The 20,474-nt window shown below is 46.9% G+C and overlaps 1 protein-coding gene across 1 annotated transcript in view; it reads right to left on the bottom strand.

Moving 5' to 3' along the window:
- The window catches only part of ZNF106 (zinc finger protein 106), a 134,230-nt gene extending 113,987 nt beyond the window's left edge, over positions 1-20,243 (bottom strand). Inside the window, exon 1 of the mRNA XM_069731816.1 lies at positions 20,111-20,243. The gene's annotated coding sequence lies outside the window, so the exon portion shown is untranslated. The remainder of the gene's footprint in view (positions 1-20,110) is intronic.
- Positions 20,244-20,474: the final 231 nt, after the last annotated feature.

Here is a 20,474-nt window from a genome sequence, read left to right as displayed (position 1 = left end):
GTAATTTACATCATAGGTAGACCTCAACTATGGGAGACAAACTGAGAAAAAAAAATCCAGAAAATCACATTGTCTGTTTTTTTAACATTTTATTTGCATATTATGGTGGAAAATAAGTATTTGGTCAGAAACAAAATTTCATCTCAATACTTTGTAATATATCCTTTGCTGGCAATGAGAGAGGTCAAACGTTTTCTGTAAGTCTTCACAAGGTTGCCACACACTGTTGTTGGTATGTTGGCCCATTCCTCCATGCAGATCTCCTCTAGAGCAGTGATGTTTTTGGCTTTTCGCTTGGCAACACGGACTTTCAACTCCCTACAAAGGTTTTCTATAGGGTTGAGATCTGGAGACTGGCTAGGCCACTCCAGGACCTTGAAATGCTTCTTACGAAGCCACTCCTTCGTTGCCCTGGCGGTGTGCTTTGGATCATTGTCATGTTGAAAGACCCAGCCACGTTTCATCTTCAATGCCCTTACTGATGGAAGGAGGTTTGCACTCAAAATCTCACGATACATGGCCCCCATTCATTCTTTCATGTACCCGGATCAGTCGTCCTGGCCCCTTTGCAGAGAAACAGCCCCAAAGCATGATGTTTCCACCACCATGCTTTACAGTAGGTATGGTGTTTGATGGATGCAACTCAGTATTCTTTTTCCTCCAAACACGACAAGTTGTGTTTCTACCAAACAGTTCCAGTTTGGTTTCATCAGACCATAGGACATTCTCCCAAAACTCCTCTGGATCATCCAAATGCTCTCTAGCAAACTTCAGACGGGCCCGGACATGTACTGACTTAAGCAGTGGGACACGTCTGGCGCTGCAGGATCTGAGTCCATGGTGGCGTAGTGTGTTACATATGGTAGGCCTTGTTACATTGGTCCCAGCTCTCTGCAGTTCATTCACTAGGTCCCCCCGCGTGGTTCTGGGATTTTTGCTCACCGTTCTTGTGATCATTCTGACCCCACGGGGTGGGATTTTGCGTGGAGCCCCAGATCGAGGGAGATTATCAGTGGTCTTGTATGTCTTCCATTTTCTAATTATTGCTCCCACTGTTGATTTCTTCACTCCAAGCTGGCTGGCTATTGCAGATTCAGTCTTCCCAGCCTGGTGCAGGGCTACAATTTTGTTTCTGGTGTCCTTTGACAGCTCTTTGGTCTTCACCATAGTGAAGTTTGGAGTCAGACTGTTTGAGGGTGTGCACAGGTGTCTTTTTATACTGATCAGTTTAAACAGGTGCCATTACTACAGGTAATGAGTGGAGGAAAGAGGAGACTCTTAAAGAAGAAGTTACAGGTCTGTGAGAGCCAGAAATCTTGATTGTTTGTTTCTGACCAAATACTTATTTTCCACCATAATATGCAAAAAAAATTATAAAAAAAACAGACAATGTGATTTTCTGGATTTTTTTTTCTCAGTTTGTCTCCCATAGTTGAGGTCTACCTATGATGTAAATTACAGACGCCTCTCATCTTTTTAAGTGGTGGAACTTGCACTATTGCTGACTGACTAAATACTTTTTTGCCCCACTGTATAAATTGTAAAAAAATCACCTACAGCAGGCAGGCGGCTGCGCTGCAGCAGGATTGCATGTGTAATATGTATTAAATTGTTTGACAAATTATCAGCGCCTGCACAGTAGCAGCTATCAGTGATCGCTGACAGATGCTACTACACAGATGAGGCCAGCACAATCTTAGACGTCCTCTTCTGATCTTCAGCCACGGCTCTGGCGCAGGCGTACTTTGCTCTGCCCTCTTGAGGGCAGAGGATAGTACTGCAGTGCGCAGGCGCCGGAAAGGTCAGAGGCCCGGCGCCTGCGCACTGCAGTACTTTGTCTGCCCTCAACAGGGCAGAGCAAAGTACGCCTGTGCCGGAGCTGAAGATCAGAAGAGGACGTCTTGTAATGAAGATGGGAGGCGCCGCAGCGGACCAGAGACGCCCATCTGACCTGACCAGCAGCGGGACCGCCCCTGGGTGAGTATAATATAACGTCTTTTTCTCCTTTTTCAGGTAACATCGGGGGCTTATCTACAGCATTACAGAATGCTGCAGATAAGCCCCTGATGCCGGTGGGCTTACCTCACCCGCGATTTTCGGGGTGACGGGTTCCCTTTAACTGTTCACAAAAATTTTGACCAGTGGTGCCCAAACCTTTATACATGCCAACTTACATTATAGTTTTTTTTTCTTAATTTACTTTAGAAAATTGCACCATTGAACCCATTTCATACCCCCTTACGTGGTCCTAGAAATGTAGCGCCCTCCCTCTGTTTGGTGACATGATGAAGGGGACTGGCTTCGTGGCTGTGTTCATAAGCTAAGCCAAACTCCAACCTTTTGTCTCTGAATCAGATGTGATGGGAGGAAGCAGGATCATCTAATAAACTGACCCATATAACAGCACAGTAGCTAAACTTCTGGGACCAAGACAGGGTGTCTGAAATTAACATTGGTGTAAATTTTCAGAAGAATGAACAATGCATTTAAAAAAAGAAAAAATAGGGATTAGACCTACCGGTAATTATGTTCCCAGGAGTCCATCGTGACAGCACCATGGAGGTCTTCCTCCTCCTCCTTACAGGGACAGGAAACACACGAGAAGTCAAAAGGCCACACCGTACCAACCTCCCTTAGTGATTTACCAAGTACCACACCAGGATTGATGCAACTTTAACAAATATATTTCATTTGATATCATATTGAGACATCATGAAAACAAACACAACCAGGGAGGGAACTAACCGAGCTGTCAGGATGGACTCCTGGAAACATAATTACTGCTAGGTCTAACACCTATTTTCCCGGACATCCCTCCTGACAGCACCATGGAGAATACCAAAGTAACTCCTCAGGGTGGGACAGCTGCCTGGAGAACCTTTCTCCCGAAGGCAGTTAGTTGACAAGATAATACATCTAATATATAATGCTTACAAAAATCTAATCTGGCCCAGGTTGCGGCCCAACAAATTTGCTCAATTGAAGCCCCCGCCTTCTCAGCCCAGGAGGTGGAGACTGCTCTTGCCGAGTGGGCTCTTAATCCTTCGAGGGGAACAATCCCTTCTGACTGGTAAGCTAGGGCAATTGCCGAAGTGATCCATCTTGCAATAGTGGCTTTCAAGGTCCTTCCCCTTATTTTTTGCACCCAAACAAAATAAACAAATTAGCATCCTGCCTTCAACTACAAGTGGTCTCTAGATACTCAATGACCACCTGTCTAACATTCAAGGCGTGAAAAACTCGCTCTTTCTGATTTGACAGATTCTCACAAAAGGACGGCAAGACAATCTCCTGATTTAGCTCGAGTGGACACTACCTTTGGTAGAAATGCAGAATCTAATTTAAGGACTATACGATCATCACATATCTGAAGAAACGAATCCTGAGTAGACAGGGCCTGAATCTCTCTTACCCTTTTTGCTGTGTAATGGCCACTAAAAACGCCTTTTTGATAGTTCGACTAGAGATGGACATATTTTCCCCAGGTATGTAAGGATTTTTACAAAGGGCTTTAAGGTCCAGATTCAAATCCCACGGGGACACTGACCTCCTTATGGTGGGTCTCAACCTCTGTATTGCCTTGACAAACCTAGCTACCCACGGGTGAGAATCCAACGGATGATCAAAAAATATACTAAATGCCGATATCTAGACTTTAAGGGTGCTTGGTTTGAGACCCTTATTAAATCCCGCCTGAAGAAAATCTAAGATCCTTGGAATATCAGGCCTACCAGGAACCATATCGGACTTGCCACCTTTTAAAACAGAACCTTTTCCAGATTCTATTGTAGATTGCCGAAGTGACTGGCTTCCTACTAGCTTGAATCGTGGTAATAACCTGGTCCGATAGCCCCTGGGCCCTTAGTATGTTCTGTTCAGGAACCAGGCCGATAGATGAAGTCTCTCTAGATTCTGGTGGAAGACTGGGCCCTGATGAATCAAATCTCTTCTCCGTGGGAAGCATGAAAGGATCCTCCAAGGCCATAGCTTTTAGCAGCAGGAACCATCTTCTCTTTGGCCAACACGGAACGATCAGAAGTACCCTCGCCTGATCCTCCTTGAGCTTTCTGAGTACTCTTGGGATAAGAGCCATCAGGGTAAAGGCATATGACAGGGACCTGTCACACCTCGTCGACTGCTTCTGGATTGTCCCAGGGATTTAGGGAGTAAAATTTGGCCATCTGCCCTGAAGAATACTTCCTTCCAAGTGAGCTCCCAATCCATCTTTGCTGGCGTCCATAGTGATCACTACGCAAGGCGAAGAAATCCATGGAATGCCTAACTGCAGATTTTCTGGCAAAATCCACAAGAGTAGTGATCTTCTCCTGCCCCAGCCAGTACTAAACCGCGCAGGCGCCGGATTTGATTGGAAAACAGCGTGGAGGGGGCGGCGCCCAAGAAGATTTGAGTGACCGAAGTGTGGCGTTTGCAGCAGGGGGGGGTTAAGACCTGCCTCCCTGTCTAAAGACAGGTATTTTGGCGAAATTATAAAACGCTTTATTTTGGCTTTAACTGCACCAATAACTAAAAGAGCCACCTTGTCAGAATGCAGCATTACTGCTGCACAAGGTGGCTCTTTTAGTTTCTAACGGCTGGAGGGGGTGACAGAGTCCCTTTAAGGGCTTTAGATCTATTATAGTGCGAGATTCGCCCAAGGGTTTCTTTTTATGGCAAATAACGTTGAATAATGCCTTTTGGCCTCTTCCAACTGAGGGACCCGAATTTTAACAGCTGTGTCGACAAGCTCTCCTATGTCTGTGACCATAAGAAAATCTGCTGAAAAGGTATGGGGAGCAGTAAATCCTTCGAGCGGGGAGGCGCTGAAAACTCTATGGCTATGTGCATATGTTGCGGATTTTGCTGCAGATCTGCAGCAGTTTTCACATGGAAACGCAGCGGGTTACATTCCGCAGCATATCAATTCTTTGTGCGGATTCCGCAGAGGTTTACACCTGCTCCATAATAGGAATCTGCAGGTGTAAAACCGCAGGGGGAATCCGCACATATTCCGCATAAAAACCGCAGTAATTCCGCGGTAAATCCGCAGGTAAAACGCAGTGCCTTTTACCTGCGGATTTATGAAATCCGCTGCGGAAAAATCCGCAGCCCTCAAAAATACGTGTGCACATACCCTATTACGTACCTTTCCGCAATGGTTCTCAAAACCCATTGATCCTGGGTAATATGGTGCCAATTTCCCGCGAACTGCCTGAGCCGCTCCTCAACCAGGATGGTGCCATTGCCTCCTTGATCTAGAGCCAGACCCAAATAGGGACCCTCTACCTTTACCTCCTTTGTAGTAGGTTCTCCTACTGGACCTCCCCTGTCCCCTATAATTTAGCTGTTTTCGAGATGAAAGGACTGAATCCTTCTAAACCTAGCCTCAGGGAACCCCTTCTTTTTATCCAACGCTTTCTCTAGATCATCCAAGGCTGGCCCAAACACCCTTAACCCTGAGAAGGTAATGGAATATAATGTATTCTTGGAAGGTCTGTCCCCTGACCAGGTCTTCATTCAGATGGACCTGCGGGCTGCATTAGGCAAAGAGCTGTTTCTAGCAGAAAACCTTACTGACTCTGTGGATGTATCCGCCAAAAAAGCTGTTGGCAACTTCACCAGCGGGAGGGAGGCTATGATCTCTTCCCTAGGAGTTTTACATTTCAAATGCTCCTCCAATTGCCCCTTACATATAAACTTTCTTTCCATAGGGTCCTTCAGACTCTAGGGGTCCTCAAAGGGTATAGACGTTTTCCTAGCTAGTTTAGACAACGTTACAGATATCTTGGGAACCTCCTACCAGATATTAATGTCATAAGGTTCCAATGGCAAATGGTTTTTAAAGTCTCGAGGTATCACTAGGCGCTTCTCCACATCCTCCAGGACCATCGCCCGAATGAGGTCATTCACTGGCAACACCTGTCGCTTCCGGGCTCTGAGACCCCCAAACATATCGTCCTGTATGGACTGCGGCTTCACCTGCATTGTATTCCTAACCGCCTGAACTAGCTCATCAGTATCCTCAGAAGCAAATATCTCCTGGCCCATTCTGGATTTTGCATCAGTATATTCCCCTCTTCCTCCTGGTCTGATTCGGGGAACTGGCTTCAGGGCTTAGTTCCATTTCCCATTGAGGTCTCTTCGCTCTTGGACCTGGATTGGAAGACTGTGTTAGGGCTCATACTCACATGCGAGAAACTCAGATGAGTCTCGCACGTCAATACCCGGCACTGCACCCGGGAGCGGAGAGTGCGGCTGCATGTATTGCTATGCGGCCGCACGCTCCGATCTGAGTGCCAGGTATTGACGTGCGAGTCTCATCCGAGCTTCTCGCATGTGAGTATGAGCCCTTAGGGTGAGACTAGACATAGAAGCCTGAACCTCCCAAGGATTAAGGACCTCAGACAGCAGGGACGGCTGTTCTTTCCTCACCACCTTGGTGGCGCAGCCTTCACAGAGCATTCTTCCATATGCATTCGGCAACTTTACATTACAAATAGGGCACCGCTTGAACTTTACAGCGGCCTTGCAAGACCTCTTAGGAGTAGGGAGGGAAATGGCAGGGGTTCCCTTATCCTTTTTTAGTATGAAGAGAAGGGATAATCAGGCTGCTGCTAACAAGGAGAGACTGCAACAATCACACTTACCTCGCAGTCCTGCTCTCCTCTGCCCGCTTCCTCCATAGTGCTCTCATGCATGTTGAACGTCTCTGGAGACCCAGGCAACAGTTTTATTACCTCTCTCCAATCACTTCCACATCCCAGCATTGAATGCATGCTGACCCCGACATCCAGCGCTCCCTCTGACGTCACCGGAAGGGGACGGATACACTCACCGCGCATCTTCCGGAAGATGCAGTACCCTGTCGGCCGGTGCCAAAGCCGAGAGCCCCCCCATCGGAGGAAAGCAGCTCTACGCAGGAGGCTTCTGCTCAACTGGTCTCTGTGGCCGAGGGACTCCCCATCGGAGAGTGTCGGCCCTGGGCTTCTTGACAGGGTGAAGGATTAGCTGTGCTGCACGATCCCCCTGAGCCCATCCAGTAAGCTTCCTGCTTGCTCCTCTCGTGTGTCCCTCCATGCAGGGACAGGAAAAACACTAAGGGAGGTGGGTGGGGCCTTTTAGGCAATGTACACACCTTGCAGATTTACTGCGGATCCACAGCATTTTTTCCGTGCAGAAACGATGCAGAACTGCATGTGATTTACAGTACAATGTAAATCAATGGGAAAATAAAAATGCTGTGCAAATGGTGCGGAAAATTCCGCACGGAATCCGCAGCGGATTAAAAAAAAGAACCATGTCAATTCTATGTGCGTTTCTGCCCCCATTCCATTATAGGAAAACGCAGGAGTAAAAACGCATGAAATCCACAGGAAAAACGCACAAAATCCACATAAAAAAAGTGCAGATTTTGACCTGCATTTTCTGCCAAGAGATGCAGAATCCGCACGGAAAATTCGCAACGTGTGCACATAGCCTTAACCTCTGTGTTTCCTGTCCCTGTAAGGAGGAGGAGGAGGAGGAGGACGACCTCCATGGTGCCGTCAGGTGGGACGTCCTGGAAAATAACTTTTTTTGTTATGATTATTATTGCCTCCGATAAACCAGATCCTTACATTATTTGTAAAAAAGCAAGCATAATAGTCACCTCAAAAAGAGGATTTTGGTTAATTACTGTAAAATCTCTTTCTCAAGAGTCTGCTTTGAGGGACACTACACTATTATGTGTGTATGCTGCTGTCACTAGGAGGCAGAGAAGGCCAAAATCTTGGCTCCTTCTCAGCAGGGTACATCCACCAACTAGCATGAAGCTAGTCAGCTAGTGAGAAAGCAGTAGGAGAAGCAACAGAAAACATTAACATGAACAAGACCAATATAGGCATAACCAGGGAGGGAACTGTGTACCACAATGAAGGCTCAAGAAAGTTATTTTACAGCAAGAACCCAAAATCCTCTTTTCACTGGGGATAACAGGAGACCATAGGACATCCTAAAGCAGTCCCCAAAGGTGGGAAAGAGAAAACAGAAGAACGCCTAAACAGGACTAAGTGATTGCAGCTAGCAGAACCTTCCTACCTAAGCTCACATTAGCATAGATTTGCACTCTGTGGAACTTTGAGAAGGTATGAACTGAAGACAATCTAGCAGCCTTGCAGAGCTGAGACAGAGGCTTGATGGCAAAAGGCCCAGGAGGCCCCAACTGCACAGGTGGAGTGAGCTTTGACCCTGTGCACGATACAATTCCAGCATGGCAGAGTGGATCTAGCGGGCGTTTGTGGCCTTGGAAGCTAGACCTCTGCAGTGAACCTCTGGAATCACGAAAAAGGCGTTGGAACGTCTCAAAGATGCTGTTCTGAAGAGAGACGCAAAGTCTCTACAAGGTCCAACTTGTGGAGGGATTGTTCCAGAGGATTAGTTGGCAATGGAAAAGAGGAAGAACAATGTCCTCGTTAAGGAGGAAGAGCGTACTGGACACAGCACCACCATGTACTGGTGAAGAACAGGAAAGGGCAAACGGCACGAAAGAACTGCCAGCTCAGAGATGTGCCTGATGGGAGTGATGGCCTCTAAGAATGCAGGGGAAGAGAAAGGTCCCAAATGAGCTCAAAGGGGAAACCTTGAAGAGGGTTTAGGAGCAGGTTGAAGTCCCATGGTTCCACGGAAGCTCAATGGGGAGGAGCAGAAAGAGCAGGTCCTGAGAGAAGATCCTGACCTACGCGCAGGAAGCTAGGTTCCTCTGGAGCAGGACAGTGCGGAAACCTGGCACTTGAGGGAACAGCCAGAGGCCAGATTCAAGACCTGACAGAAAAAAGGCCAGAAATGACGGGAGAGAGGAGGGCAAGAAAGCTGTGCGCTCGGCTTCGCACTAGCGAAAAAAGACCTTAAAAGTGCGGTGGTAGATGCAGTAGGAAGAGGGTTTCCTCGCTTTGATCATGGTCTGGATAATACGGTCGGAGAAATCAGCGTGCTTCAGGACTGCAGCTTTAACAGTCATGCCGTTAAATTGAGCGACTGAGAATTCTGGTGGAAGAGGGACTCTGGAAAAGCCGGATTACTCACCGGTAATACTCTTTTAGTGAGTCCACGACAGCACCCTACAGGAGAGAGAGGGATCCGCCCCACAGGAACAGGAAACCTACAGAAAGATAAAAGGGGGTGGTCCGCCTTTCCTACTCAGTTTTGATTTCAGAGTACCTGGAGGACCGCCAGTATTAGGCAAATATAATTTATTTCATCTTCAAACTTATTTGCTCATGTATGATTAAAAGAATTTTACTCAATAGTAAGTACTATATTAACTTATGGAGGGATGTAATAGGGTGCTGTCGTGGACTCACTAAAAGAGTATTACCGGTGAGTAATCCGGCTTTTTACCCCTCGCCACGACAGCACCCTACAGGAGATCTTTCAGAGACCATCACCTAGGGGGGGACCACCGTGCTGAGGACAGTCCTGCCAAAGTCTAGGTCAGAAGTTGACGATAGGTCAAGCCTATAGTGGTTATAGAAAGTAGAAGGATCTGACCAAGTTGCCGCCTTACATATGGTTTCTATTGGGACGTCTCCTCTTTCGGCCCAGGAGGATGCCATAGCTCTGGTAGAGTGTGCCGTTATGCCTTCCGGAGGGTTTTCTTTCCTCGCGGAGTAAGCCAGTGTGATAGACTCCCTGATCCACCGGGATAAGGTGCTTTTTGTGACTGCATGACCCTTCTTGTGACCCTGAAAGGATATAAACAGAGCCCTACACTGTCGCCAGCTACTGGTCCTTTCAATGTATTTTAAAACTACTCTTTTAACATCTAGAGTGTGATATTTACATTCCTCAGGAGTGGAAGGGTTACTGAAAAAGGTGGGTAGGACTATTTCTTGTGACCTATGGAATTTCTTCGCTACCTTGGGAAGATAGGAAGGGTCTAATTTAAGAATCAACTTATCCTGAAAAGTTAGCAGGAAAGGTGGATCTATAGAAAGAGCTTGGATGTCACTGATTCTCCTAGCTGAAGTCAGTGCTACCAAGAGGACAGTTTTAAGTGATAAATATTTAATGGATACTGAATCTATTGGTTCAAATGGAGAGTCTGTTAGGGCTTGTAGAACTAAATTTAGATCCCAGGGTGGAATTCTAGGTATATTAACAGGATTTATCCTTACACAAGCCGTGATAAATCGGGATACCCATCTATTTCCTGCAATATTATGGCCATAGAGGGCTCCCAGTGCTGATACGTGAACTTTTAACGTATTTACAGCTAAACCTAGTTCCCTCCCTTTTTGAAGGAATTCCAATATAGATTGTACCGGAATTTCTGATGTGTTGGGAGATTTATGGAACTGTAGGAATTTTTTCCAGATTTTTGTATAAATTTTTGTAGTAGAGCGTTTTCTACTTTGGAGGAGTGTGTCAATTAGTCCCTCGGAAAATCCCCTTAATTTTAGCATCTGCCTCTCAAATTCCAGGCCATCAGATGGAGATTGTCCACCTGGGGGTGGAGAAACGGACCCTGGAAGAGAAGGTTGGGTGTCGAGGGGAGGACCCAAGGGTCCGAAACCGACATGGCTTGTAGGCATGAGAACCATGGCCTTTTGGGCCAGAATGGTGCTATTAGTACAACTCTCGCTCCATCCTCCCTGATCTTCCGAATGACCTGTGGTAACAATATTATCGGAGGGAAGGCGTACGCTAGACTGTATTGCCAAGGGGTTTGGAAAGCGTCTAGAATGTCCGGATGATCTGCTAACGATAGGGATGCAAATTTCTGGACTTGCCTGTTTTGTCTCGTGGCGAAGAGATCTATTTGCGGAAAACCCCATAGGGATACTATCCGTTGGAAGATATGATGGTTTAGGCACCACTCTCCCTGCCTTAGGGTATGTCGACTTAAGAAGTCTGCCTGCTGGTTGTTTTTCCCCCTTATGTGAACTACAGTGAGGGATAATAGATGTTTTTCTGCCAAGTCCAGAATCTTCCCAGCGGAAGACATCAGAGTCTCTGAGTACCTTCTTGTCTGTTTATATAAGCCACTGTGGTGGTGTTGTCGGAAAGGATTCGAACATCTTTTCCCCGGAGCTGTGGGAGAAAATGACATAAAGCGTATCTTACTGCATTTAGTTCTTTCAGATTAGATGAGTTGTGGTATTCTTCAGTGTCCCATAACCCCTGGCAAAAATCATTTCCCATATGAGCGCCCCATCCATGAGGACTGGCGTCAGTGGTTATAATATGAGATGGTGTTATTACCCATGGAACACCAATCATCAAATGGTTAGAATCCAGCCACCACGTTAAGGAACATAAAACTTCCTGGGACAACGTTATCTTTGCATTTAAGCTAAGTAGCCGTCTTTCCTCTTGGAGGATTTGGTGCTGCAGTGTCCGGGTATGGTATTGTGCCCACTGGACTGCAGGTATACAGGAAATAAGAGATCCCAGTAATGACATGGCTTTTCTTAGGGTCATGTGAGGATTATTTATTGCTGTTGTGACTTTATGTCTGATGAGTGAGATTTTTACCTGAGGGAGCAGACATTTTTGAGTTATGGAGTCTAGATGGAACCCCAGAAACGCTTGAAGTGATAGTGGAGTCAGTCTGGATTTGTCGATATTGATTATCCAACCTAGATCCTGTAGAGATGAAACTGCATGAGCTAAACGGTCAGCACACTGAGAAGCTGAATTTCCGATGACTAAAAAGTCATCTAAGTAGGGCACAATTAATGTCTCTTTTTGGCGAAGATAAGCCATCACCTCTAGAATCACTTTGGTGAAAATCCTTGGCGCTGTAGAAAGGCCGAAGGGCATGGCTGCATACTGGAAATGACAAATCTTGCCTTTGATTGCCACCGCTACCCTGAAGAACTTCTGGTATCTGTCATGAATAGGGAGATGGTAATAAGCATCTTTTAGATCAATGCCCCCCATCATACAGTTTGGAAAAAGTAACTTTATGGTGGATTTTATAGACTCCATTTTAAATGTATCATTTTTAATAAATGAATTAAGCTTTTTGAGGTTTAGGATTGTTCTGAATGAACCATCGGGTTTGGAAATTAAGAATAGAGGAGAATAGAATCCTCTAGTCTCCTGTCCTTCCGGAACTTGGACTAAAACCCCTTTTGATAATAGGGTTTGGATTTCACTCTCCAGGGCCTCCTGTTGTTTAGGCGAGCTGAGAGATGTTATAATGTATGATTCGTGGGGAAAGCGAGAGAATTGTAATTTTATTCCATCTCTGACTATATTTAAAATCCACGAACTAGATGTAATATTTTCCCACTGGGGAGTGAAAAATTTTAATCTGCCCCCTACTGGAATGGTTATATCCTCAGAATTTGCTGTCTTTTGGGGGGTTGGGTCTTCTGAACATGGTACCGCTTTGTTTATCTTCCTTAGGGAACCATGTTGACGACCTGTCCGTCTGCCTTCTCTTGCCGAATGGCTTTCTCTTAAAGGCTCTCCTATAAAAGGGAATAGAGGTATCAGGAAAAGCCTTTTTCCTGTCTTTTGCCTTCTTGAGTATGTCATCTAAGGTTTTTCCAAAGAGGAACTCACCCTCACATGGGATTGCGCATATCTTAGATTTGGATTGTGCGTCCCCTTTCCAGCTTTTCATCCATAATGCCCGTCTTGCATTGTTTACCAAACCTGCGGATCTAGCTGCTAGGCGGAGAGAATCTGCAGACGCGTCCGCCATAAAGGCTGCTGCCCCTCGTATTAAGGGAATAGCAGCTCGTAATTTTTCTCGTGACATTTTATTCTCAATGCTTTGGTCTAGCTGGTCAATCCAGATGAGCATTGACCTGGCGGTACAAGTGCTTGCTATTGCTGGCTTAAATATGCCTGTAGTTGCCTCCCAGGATCTTTTAAGGGACGACTCGGCTTTGCGATCTAGAGGGTCTGAGAGTAACCCCGCGTCTTCAACAGGCAATGTGGACGGCTTAGAGGTAGAGGCAACAGCTGCGTCAACCTTAGGGATTTTGGTCCACGTAAGTAACTCATCATCACTAAACGGGTATTTCCGTTTTGATGCTGAGGGCAAAAAACTTCTCTGATCTTGTCTCTCCCATTCTCTTTTTATTAATGCCTTCACTGCTGGAATGACTGGAAAGCATTTCCTTTTCCTCTCCGCCAAACCCGCAAACATTATATCTTGCGTGGTTTGTGCGCCCTTTGTTTCCTCACACCCCATAGTGTCTCTTATTGATTTCACTAGATTATCCACACTATCTAAGGGGAAACATGAACGTCCCTCAATTTCTGAAGATGATGATGCAGAGGCTATAGAGATATCTGAGAGTACGGCTTGCTCACTATCAGAATCTGATAAAGGTGTTGGCTTTTTGGATTTACTTTTTTGTGGTTTATCCTGTGACATAGCCTTTAACTCCTCTCTTATAATAGCGCGTAAGTCCGTAATAGACACCGCTGCTCCTTGTGTGGTTTCTGCTATACAATCCTTGCAGAGTTTTTTGGGGTATGAGTCTGGTAGGGGCTGGCTACATAAGGCGCATTCTTTATGTTTGGTTTTCTGTCGTTTTTTGGCCTGGTCCAAATCAGACATAGCGAGAGGAGGAGAAAGAGAAAGGAGGGGAGACGGCGTCAGCTTAATAGGCAGAGTTATAAACTCACCCAGTGAAGCTTTCTATTACCGGATCAGACGGCCGAGATCCTTTGGATTTATCCACTGTGTCGCTCTTCCGACCGGCATCTGATGATCCTCTGCTGGAGCGGTCCTTGGAGGGAACGGAGTCTCCTGCTGCAGGATCCATGGCACCTGGAGATGACATCTTGCATCGCAGGTAACAGTGGTTAGCCGGTTTAAATAGAGCGCCATTTTTTTTTTTTTTTAAGCGGTACTGCGCATGCACGAACTCGCGCTACCCCCACCGCTGATCTCGGCCTGCTTACCCCGGAAGTTTAGCATCTACTTCCGGGGTGAACTTACTAATGGCGGTCAGCGTGCGCGGAGCGGCCTCTAGTCCCTGGATCGCCATGCAGGAAGCTCCTCTCACTCACCCCTTCTGCCGGGCGAGGAACTCCCACACTGAAGCCGCCGCATAACGCAGATGCCGGGCGGCTTTCTCCGGACCCGGCCATCTGTATGCCTCCCAGACGAGGTGGGAGCCGTCTAGCGGAACTCCCCCGACGCTGCTTCCAGGCTGCAGCCCCTGCCGTTCCGAAGAGACTGCACAGGCGGCGTGCATGCCCAGGTACTTCCGTAGCTTCTTAGAGTCCTGTCGTTCCCGCAGGAACAGGAAACCTAAACTGAGGAGGAAAGGCGGACCGCCCCCTTTTATCTTTCTGTAGGTTTCCTGTTCCTGTGGGGCGGATCCCTCTCTCTCCTGTAGGGTGCTGTCGTGGCGAGGGGTAAAAAGAAGGTCTGGACAATCTGGGAGTTTGCAAGGGACATCTGCGATGAGGTTGATTACTTTCACATACGAAGCTCTATTGAAATGAACCTATTGAAATAAACCAATGACTGAGGAATCATGAGATTTTTTTTTTAACTTTGTGCAAAGGCAAAAGATTCAGAATCCGCATCCTTCAGCATTAGTGGGCTAATGGTGACTACAGTTGTAGTCACTGAGGGAAGGACATGCCCCATTGACAAGGGAATGGAATTGTCCAGTTGTCATTTGTACACTTCTGGGAGGAGCACCAATGGCACAAATAGACTTCTTAGGCTGGTTTCACATTAGCGTTTAAAAACGCAGCGTTTTAAACGCAAACGCATGTGGTGAAAAAAACACGTTTAAACGCTGCGTTTTTTAGACGCATGCGTTTTTGCATGTGTTAAAACAAACGCGGCGTTTTGACACATTTAAATGCGTTTTTTCCTGTGTTTGCATTTTTGAAACGCATGATGAGAAGTGTGTGACAGCTGCCAATCATCAAAATCAATTAGAAAACCCACTATAAACAGAAATAGCTAGGGTTAGGATCCCTAGTAACCCTAGGGATCCTAACCCTAACCCAAGGGATCCTAACCCTAACCCTAGGGATCCTAAACCTAACCCTAGGGATCCTAACCCTAAGGGATCCTAATCCTAAGGAATCCTGACCCTAAGGGATCCTAACCCTAAGGGATCCTAACCCTAACACTAACCCTAGGGATCCTAACCCTAAGGGATCCTAACCCTAGCCCTAACACTAACCCTAGGGATCCTAACCCTAACCCTAAGGGATCCTAACCCTAAGGGATCCTAACCCTAAGGGATCCTAACCCTAAGGGATCCTAACCCTAAGGGATCCTAACCCTAAGGGATCCTAACCCTAAGGGATCCTAACCCTAAGGGATCCTAACCCTAAGGGATCCTAACCCTAAGGGATCCTAACCCTAAGGGATCCTAACCCTAAGGGATCCTAACCCTAAGGGATCCTAACCCTAAGGGATCCTAACCCTAAGGGATCCTAACCCTAAGGGATCCTAACCCTAAGGGATCCTAACCCTAAGGGATCCTAACTCTAAGGGATCCTAACCCTAAGGGATCCTAACCCTAACCCTTAGGGTTAGGATCCCTTAGGGTTAGGGTTGGGGGGTGGCTTATCAGTGTTTATTCTTGTGTTTTTCTATTAAAACGCATGTGCTTAAAAACGCATGTGCTTAAAAACGCATGCGTTTACATAGACAGCAATACGTTTTTTTGCCGCAAAAAAAACGCTGCTAGAAATTACTACATGTTGCATTTCTGCAACAAAACGCATGCATAGAAACGACGCATGCGTCGTCAAAACACGGCAAAACGCATGCAAAAAAAGCATGCGTTTTTAATGTTAAGTATAGGAAAAAAACGCATGCTTTTTTTGCGCTAAAACGCAGCGGCAAAAAACGCAAATGTGAAACCAGCCTTAGAACAAGTGCTGCAGAAAAGTTGGATTATGGTAGGGAGGGGGGACAAGAATTTGCTAAAATAAACCAGTTTGGAAAGTTAGAGGTGCTCTTTATAGCAAGTGTCAAGGTCATACATGGATAGGTCAGTTCCACAATGTGAGAGACTGATCTTTTTAAGTTACTGTTCACTGATAGAGGATCTCCTAAAAAGGAGTGATTCTCTAAACCAGGCAACCCTTGCACAAGAGCTATACACAGAGGATAGTAAGAGATCCATAAGACACATGCCAGGCTAGGTTACCGCCCGACACGCAATACATGCCATGCTGTAGTATGAATGCCATACAGCTCCCAGAGCGGCCATATCTGACAAACCTCTACAGAGAGCGGCCATGCATAACCAAGGAGAAGATGGTAAGAAGCTGCCAGAGCCCAGAACAGGAAACATTCTGGCCCAGAAGTGAGAACGGTGCTAATTCAGTACACAACGGACCTATTGAATAAACTAGCAGCAATAGGTCCTCTACCAGAAGGAACTATCCTGGCCACCATGGATATTATAATCCTTGTACTCTAAAGGTACCGTCACACTAAGCGACGCTGCAGCGATACCGACAACGATGTCGATCGCTGCAGCGTCGCTGTTTGGTCGCTGGACAGCTGTCACACAGACAGCTCTCCAGCGACCAACGATCCCGAGGTCCCCGGTAACCAGGGTAAACATCGGGTTACTAAGCGCAGGGCCGCGCTTAGTAACCCGATGTTTACCCTGGTTACCAGCGTAAACGTTAAAAAAACAAACACTACATACTTACCTTCAGCTGTCTGTCCTCCTGCGCTGTGCTTTCCTCTGCACTGTCAGCGCCGGTCAGCCGGAAAGCAGAGCGGTGACGTCACCGCTGTGCTTTCCGGCTGGCCGGCGCTGACACAGGATGCAGGAGGAGTGCAGAGAAGCACAGCGCCGGGGACAGACAGCTGAAGGTAAGTATGCAGTGTTTGTTTTTTTAATGTTTACGCTGGTAACCAGGGTAAACATCGGGTTACTAAGCGCGGCCCTGCGCTTAGTAACCCAATGTTTACCCTGGTTACCAGTGAAGACATCGCTGGATCGGTGTCACACACGCCAATCCAGCGATGTCAGGAGGAGTCCAGCGACGAAATAAAGTGCTGGACTTTCCTCAGCGACCAACGATCTCCCAGCAGGGGCCTGATCGTTGGTCGCTGTCACACAGAACGATTTCCTTAACAATATCGTTGCTACGTCACAAAAAGCAACGATATCGTTAACGATATCGTTCAGTGTGACGGTACCTTAACATCTAACACCAGGATGGAACAAATGCCTGCAAAGTCTTCATGGGTAATTCAGGAATTTATGCGGATTCTGTGGTGGAACATACAAAATTCATTCTCACCAGCAACTACTTTGAATTTGAGAACAACATATCTACAGGAGTCTGGTAGCAATGGGAAGTAAAATGGCTCCACAGTACGCAAATCTTTTCATGGCTAAGCGTGAAAGTGACTTCTTGTTATCTTGTCCGATCATGCCTCTAGCCTACTACCGCTACATTGGAGATATCTTAATCATCTGGAGGGAGTCTGAGCAACAGCTAAAGACGTTCCATGAACACTAATAAATTTCATCCAACCATCAACTTAACATAATAATAATAATCTTTATTTTTATATAGCGCTAACATATTCCGCAGCGCTTTACAGTTTGCACACATTATCATCGCTGTCCCTGATAGGGCTCACAATCTAAATTCCCTATCAGTTTGTCTTTGGAATGTGGGAGGAAACCTGAGAACCCGGAGGAAACCCACACAAACACGGGGAGAACATACCAACGCTTTGCAGAAGTTGTCCTTAGTGGGGCTTGAACCCAGGACCCCAGCGCTGCAAGGTTGCAGTGCTAACCACTGAGTCACCGTGGTGCCCTCATACAACATACAACTACTCCTGTCCAAAAATTAACTTTTTGGACACCATCAATAAAAAGGCTGTCCACTACAATATAGTGGGCAGATCGATATACTGGTACTTGTTTTTCTATGGTTATCACCTATGTCTACATAAGCACTGTTTTTGGACGTATGGTTGACCTCAACTGGACAGATTTATTCGGAGTTAAAAGTACTATTCTTCTGTAAGGGTACCGTCACACAGTGACACTTTGATTGCTAGGACGGCACGATCCGTGACGTTCCAGCGATATCCTTACGATCTCGCTGTGTCTCACACGCTACTGCGATCAGGGACCCCGCTGAGAATCGTACGTCGTAGCAGATCGTCTGAAACTTTATTTCGTCGCTGGATCTCCCGCTGACATCGCTGAATCGGCGTGTGTGACGCCGATTCAGCGATGTCTTCACTGGTAACCAGGGTAAACATCGGGTTACTAAGCGCAGGGCCGCGCTTAGTAACCCGATGTTTACCCTGGTTACCAGCATAAACGTAAAAAAACAAACACTACATACTTACATTCCGTGTCTGTCCTCCGGCGCTGTGCTTCTCTGCACTGGCTGTGAGCGCCAGCCAGCCGGAAAGCACAGCAGTGACGTCACAGCTCTGCTTTACGGCTGACCGGCGCTGACAGTGCAGAGGAGAGCAGAGCGCCGGAGGACAGACACGGAATGTAAGTATGTAGTGTTTGTTTTTTTACGTTTACGCTGGTAACCAGGGTAAACATCGGGTTACTAAGCGCGGCCCTGCGCTTAGTAACCCAATGTTTACCCTGGTTACCAGGGGACTTCGGGATCGTTGGTCGCTGGAGAGCGGTCTGTGTGACAGCTCTCCAGCGACCACACAGCAATGCTGCAGCGATCGACATCGTTGTCGTATCGCTGCAGCGTCGTTTCAGTGTGACGGTACCCTTATTTCTGAGAATTCTGCCAAGGACAACCTGTTTACTGTGTTTATCTTGATTTATTTAACAACTGTAGCATCAAAGCGGTTCTTCAAACATAATTCATCATATCAATGTCATTATCTCTGACAAGCAAATAATTTTTACTAATATTTCTACCAGACACGGTGTACAATTTTTGCAAATTATTTTCCGTAGTCATAACCCTATAAAAGACTAGCTAACCCTATAATAAACAAGACTTCCAGAAAGCCAATGCTGGTGCATGTGTCTTACTGCTTAGTTCTTCTATAAGCCTGGATTTCTAGATTGTGAGCCCCAATAGACACAGTGCCAATAATGTTTGTAAAGCACTATGGAATTAATGGCACTATATAAATGAGTAAAATAAATATCTAGGCTGGTCCTACCTACCTAAGAAACTTTGACACCCTTCAGAGGGATTTTTTTTTTTCCTTTTGATTTTCATCTTGGACTGAACTCCATCCCAAACAGAAAACCATTTGTTGTTCATAGGAGCTGGTACACAATCTGCAGCGCCATCGCGGAACAGGACGTCTCAGCCCGTTCCGCCGCAGCGATGGTATACAGTTTGCAGACAGCTGCAGAATCGGGGGGTCACAGCCCACGACACCGCAGAGCTGGTCAACAGTTTGCAGGTCAGCTACAGTGCCAGGGGTTGCAGTCCGGGCCACGACAGAGCTGGTATACAGTTTGCAGAACAGCCACGGAGTCAGGGTAGTAGCCGCAGTTGTGACCACAGCAGAGCCGGGGTCACAGCCAGCACTGCTGTAGGACGGGTATGCCATTTGTAGGACAGCCGTGAAGTCGGGCTCGTAGCCCACTGTCATTTAATGGGGCGAATTCCGGGGCTATTATTATTATAATAAAGGCTCAGTGGTTAGCACAGCAGACTTGCAGCGCTGGGGTCCTGGGTTCTAATCCCACCCAGGACAACATCTGCAAAGAGTTTGTATGTTCTCTCCGTGTTTGCGTGGGTTTCCTCCGGGTACTCCGGTTTCCTCCCACACTCCAATGACATACTGATAGGGAATTTAGATTGTGAGCCCCATCAGGGACAGCGATGATGTCTGTAAAGCGCTGTGGAATATGTTAGTACTATATAAAAATAAAGAATTTATTTTTTATAATGCAATTATATAATCGTTACTTATCAGGTCCGCACTTGCACTTCTCCTTCTACAGCACCGCCAAAGAAAACTGCACAAAACAACTTGCAAAGCTGTGAACAGATGTAGAAACCCCAGCGACAGGATTCCCGGGTGATGTGTGACCCGAGTGCCCTTATCAGACCAGTGTGGCACAGCCCAGGTGCCCCGTACACACACTGCCACATTACAGCGCCCCCTGCAGCGGACAGGACACATTGCAGACAGGACCCCACCGCTCACCTGACAACCGCGACCCCGCAGGCCTCCAGCAGCTCCCGCCAGCCAGACCTGTACGATTTCACCGACACACCACCATCGACTTCCGCTTCCGGTCACCTGCACAGAAAAAAACATGGCGTCGCCCCCAGCGCCGTTTCCATGGGAACCAGACTCCTCTGAAATAAAAAAAAAAAAGTCACACGAGGATTTCCCCTCTCCCGCCATGCCTCACGTCCTAGAAATTCTCGTCACGCTCTTGTAGTCACACCCCGTCACGTGACCGCAGTGCGACATCTCTCAACGGACTGTGGCCCAGACTGCGGGCGGCGACAACTGCGCATGCGCGGGGCAAATTGTGCCACTGGGGCTGCAGAGCACCATACAG

Source organism: Ranitomeya imitator, chromosome 1, assembly GCF_032444005.1.
Source record: "Ranitomeya imitator isolate aRanImi1 chromosome 1, aRanImi1.pri, whole genome shotgun sequence".
NCBI lineage: Eukaryota > Metazoa > Chordata > Amphibia > Anura > Dendrobatidae > Ranitomeya > Ranitomeya imitator.
This window is presented reverse-complemented; position numbering and strand designations above follow the sequence as displayed.